This window comes from Nelusetta ayraudi, unplaced genomic scaffold, assembly GCF_046127955.1.
Source record: "Nelusetta ayraudi isolate G7.1 ecotype Tasmania unplaced genomic scaffold, CSIRO-AGI_Nayr_v1 ptg000130l, whole genome shotgun sequence".
NCBI classification, from domain to species: domain Eukaryota; kingdom Metazoa; phylum Chordata; class Actinopteri; order Tetraodontiformes; family Monacanthidae; genus Nelusetta; species Nelusetta ayraudi.
The window spans coordinates 1,755,179-1,760,061 of record NW_027466180.1 but is presented as its reverse complement, the minus strand read 5'-3'; positions in this window follow the sequence as shown (position 1 = coordinate 1,760,061).

Here is a 4,883-nt window from a genome sequence, read left to right as displayed (position 1 = left end):
TTTTTTTTTTAAAGGATGTGAACTTTTTTTTCCCCTCGTTTTTTTTTTTTTTTTTTTTTTTGCCCGCTTTTGGATTTCTTTTCACACTGTGTGTGTGTGTGCTTGTGTGCGTGCGTGCGTGCGGGTGTGTACACGCGTCCTACCTGTTGAGTTCCACACCCTCCCTCCCTCACTCGTCCCCCCTCCTGTCAATCACAAACTCACTTTTCCAACAACGTGAACAAACCGGCGGCCGTTTCGCACAACCTGCGCTCGTCTTTTCCTTTTTCTTTCTTTTTTCCTCTCCCGCCACCGAGACGCACTCACTCACTCCATTTCTTTTTTTCTTTTTCCCAGTGATTTGTCAACACCCTGTGTGTGCAATGCTGAAAGAAAGAAAGAATATGATAATAGTCTCCATATCACTTGATTATTGCAGTATTTTGTTTTTCTATTTTTTCCTCCCCACAACAATTCCAAAACCATCTGGAGCCATTTGGATGAACTCCAAGCGCATCCATTTCGGGCCGACCGCTTTTTTTTTTTTTTTTTTTTTTTTTTTTTTTTTTTCCCTCGATCATTTTTTGGCTTGAAACACAATCGGCTGCTGCTCAACATCCACTTTAACTCGCCCCGCCTCCTCCCCACCTCACCCCCTCCCCCTCCCTCTCGAGCTCCTCCCCCCCAAACTCTGTTCTCATGGGGACAAACTTAACACAGATGTCACCGCGGCTAATGTCATGTCAGGATAACAATTACACACAGCTCCAGTTATTATTGCCCCGCGACCTTAAAAGCATCACTGTGGATGGGAAAACTGCCAGTGTGTGTGTGTGTGTGTGTGTGCGTGCGTGCGTGCGTGCGTGCGTCCCACAACACACACAGTTTCCTGTTTTCCTCCATGGGCCGCCTGTGATCCAGCGCCTTTGAAAATCTATTCCGGTGTCCTATTGATGTGTTTTATGTTACAAGGCTGAGCAGCAGTCGCATGGCCGATGGATTCTCCTCCCCTCCATGTTTTCATGTGGCCTGATAACAGAGAGAACGAGGGAGGGAGAGAGGGAGGAGAGAGTGAGTGGAGGCTTATGGGAGAGAGAAAACACTCCTTTGGAGGCCACAGTCCACTCACACACTGACTCTCCACCAGATGATGTCATGCTGATCGACAGACAGGAGAGAGTGTACAAGTCACTGTGTGTGTGTGTGTGTGTGTGTGTGTGTGTGTGTTCGTTTTGGGGGGGGTTATCAATGCATCCATTATCCATTTGCTTCGAACATGTATTGCGCACATCTCCCCCCCGGCCCTCCAACCCCCCCACCCCACCCCCTTCTTCTTTTTTTTTTTTTTTTTTTTGCTCTTTTCCTTTGAAGATAAGTCATGTTTTCTTATGCTTTTACTTTGAAGGGTATATATGTACATCTGTGTTTGTAAATAAATACTTTTTTTTTTGTTCAAATAACAGAACTGAGCGACGAGTCTCGCGTCATCATTTGTGACCAGCAGGCGCTGCTGCTGCTGCTGCTGCTGCTGCTGCTGAGGCTGGTGGTGGCGCTATTAATTGCGCAAACACATGTTTTCATGGCGACAAACGGCCGCTGGAGAGAGAGAGAGAGAGAGAGAGAGAGAGAGAGAGAGAGAGAGTCCATCCATCCATCCATCCATCCATTCTTAAAGAAACAGCCACTGAGGTCGAGGTACCGCTCCTCCTCCTCCTCCTCCTCCTCCTCCTCCTCCTCCTCCTCCTGCTCCTCCCGCTAACGTCGCTGTGGATAATGTGCGGCTAATGCATGCGATATGCTGTGATTTCCTCACGCAGGCGCCCGCGTGCACGCACTCACGCCGCGGAGGGGAAAAAGAGGGAGAGGGGGCGGCGGGGGTGAGGCGGTGTCAGGGAAGGCGCGGCGAGAAAAGCGAATTATCCTTCATTTAGCATTAAAATTCACTTAAGTCAAATTGCTCCCAAACATGTAAATGGGAAGATTAGTTCTCCCTCACGCCTTGTTGCCCGCAGTCAGAGGGCTGCGGCTCCGCACACCAGGCTGCTGCTGCTGCGGTGCCCGGGCGAGAGGGCGCATCAGGAGGCAGAGAGGAGCAGGGAGGAGCTCAGAGGAGCAGGGAGGAGCTCAGAGGAGGTGAGAAAGGAGCACAGAGGAGGTGAAAGAAGGAGGGAGGAGCAGGGAAGCGGAGCTGCTCTTAATTGAAGCGTCTCCCACCTCCTCAGTTCTTCTTCTTCTTCTTCTTCTTCTTCTTCTTCCCCTCGGCCGCGTGAACAAGCGCGGCTCTGTCCCGCTCGTGACAATGCGCGCGTGTAAATCAACACTCGTCGCTTCTCCTCCGCCCGCGCGACTATTGTGCTTTTAACTGCCGAGGTGCTGAGAATTCCGCTGTTACTTTGAGCCGTGAAGGCCACTTACTTCCCAACGGCTCTTCGCTTCTTCTTTTTTTTCTTTTTACCACTTTCTTTTGGTGATTCAACCGCGTCGCGACGCTTTGAGCCGTGATTTGTGTCGATGTGTTCACACATGTCAGCCAAATCATTATTCACTGGCGTAAAAAAGACTTTTTCCAACATCAGTTTAAACTGCTGCTGGTTGTCGTTGCATTTCTTCATCACCGGAACTCCGTGAAAACAGCCCAGTGAGCGGACACGAGTCAAAACGGAGAACTGCCTGCAATTTTCTCTTTCTATGCATTCAACGATTTGTTTCCTTGACGTGTTTTAACGGTTTTAATGTTGGTACTTTCTTGGCCTTGGTACTCTTCACTTCTGGTGTATTGATATTTATATATATATATATAATTTTTTTTTGGCTGTTTGACTGAAAAACTAAAGAGTTGAACTCGCAGCCTCTTGGAGTGACAAGTCGACCAAACTCTGTTCATCCTGATGCTTTTCTCTTCTTCGTTTGTGAGTCGTCTTGCTTTCTGTCTATGACTGAAAAACTAAAAGGAGGAAATTTGAACTACCAACCCTCGACGCCAGTCAGTTAAAACCGAGCTTCATCCAATCGACAAAGATTTATGACACACTGACGTCATTTCAAGCGTCCCTCAAGTCACCTCGAGCGAAAAATACTTATTTTTAATTGACAAAAAAAGGGAAAAAACGCACAGACAACTTAAGATGAGCTTTATAAACATAACATCATGCATTCATTTACAGCTGCACTTTAATTAACTGACGAACAGCAGTCACAAGACAAATGTGTTAAAATAAAGAAAAAGGAATAAATAATGAACACACATACACATATATAAAAAAATAAATAAATAAAGTTTTAGAAATCAAGTATAAAAAGTGGTGCAAACACAAATAAATTATCCGAAGCGGCACAATGGCTTTCAAACAGATTAGAACGTAAAATATAATTTCAATCCAATTTAAATTGAACGTTGTGTCAAAAAAAAAACAAAAAAACACCCGTACCGATACGTATGTTTGAGCATTTTTTTTTTGTTCGTGGTTTGGAACCTTTTCTAGTGGTTTACAAGGCGTATACCTGCGTATCGGGAGCAAAGAGGAGCAGGGAGCAGGCTGTGAAATGTGGATTCCTGAGCTGGTGTCCACCGGGACCCTGGAGACACCAGCAGGAGACACCAGCAGCAGCAGCAGGAGGAAAGCCGTGCTTGACTGCCCCCTGTAGGGAGGCCTGCTAACTGTTCCGGTTAGCGCGGGGGACGTGTTGGTGGATGCGGCGCAGAGCAACACAACAGCAGCAGCGCAGCTGGACTATGTTGTTAAATGACAAAAAATTTAAAAAATTAAAAAAAAAAAAAAAAATTCAAATGATCAGCGGAAGATTGACCCGTTATTTATTTTATTTTCTCAATCTTCTTTTTTTGACCACGTGCAAAACATTTGCTTTTCGGGAGACTTTGTAGCGGCCACATAAAAAAACAAACCAAGTGCAGCAGAAAATGTGATTTATTTTTTCTTTTTACGCATTGAAACTCTTGCAATAATATTCAAACATACCTCAGCTCCTCAAAGGCACCTCTGGATGATTAAACACTAACGTCGCAACTCTCCTCAAACCAGGTGTCTTCCGTCACGTTGTGCGCGCGCCGCAGCTGACCTACATTTTCTCTCCTCCTCCCTTTTTTCATTTGCTGTTGAGGCGGTTTTGTTGTTGTTTTTTCTTTTCTTTTTTTTGCTCCTCTTTTTGTGCGCCGAGGCACATTGAGTTTGACTTGTGTTACTTTGAAAAAAGGCAGAGAGTCAGAGCGTAATTTGAAGTTAATGATGATGGTGGAGCGAACCGTCACACACACACACACACACACACACACACACACACACACACACACACACACACACTGACCGCAGAGTGAACCGTCAGAGTAATGAATGTGTTCCAGAGATGTGGAGGTGCCCGAACAGGCCCTTCTTCTTTTTCTTCTTTTTCTTCTTCTTCTTCTTCTTCTTCTTCCGCTACGCGCTTTTTTCTCCTACGCGCCTTTTAAAAAAACAAAACAATGCAGTCTTTTCTGCGTCACTGCAACAGATAATTCTTTAGAAAAATGCTTCATTTGCAAACAATATTTTATTGAAATAGTTGCTGCACTTGGTTTTTATTTGATCTAATTGATCTATTTTTATTTTTTTTCTTTAATGATTTATTTCCCCCTTTCTTTATCGTCCAATTGGGTTTAAAAATATTTGACGAAATAAAATAAAAAAAATTTAAATAATGTACGTTTAGAATAAAACGTTATCAATCCTTCAAAGCTGAGGCTTTAGTTTTTTGAATGCCAATCTTGGCTAAAATGTAACTGAAACTGAAAAATTCTGGCTATTTTCTGGGAAAATTACGGCTATTTTGAGAGAACCGGTTCTTTTGGCTCGGCTCACTAAAAAGAGTCGGCTCTTTTGGCTCCCAAGCGGCTCCTTAGATTTTTTTTT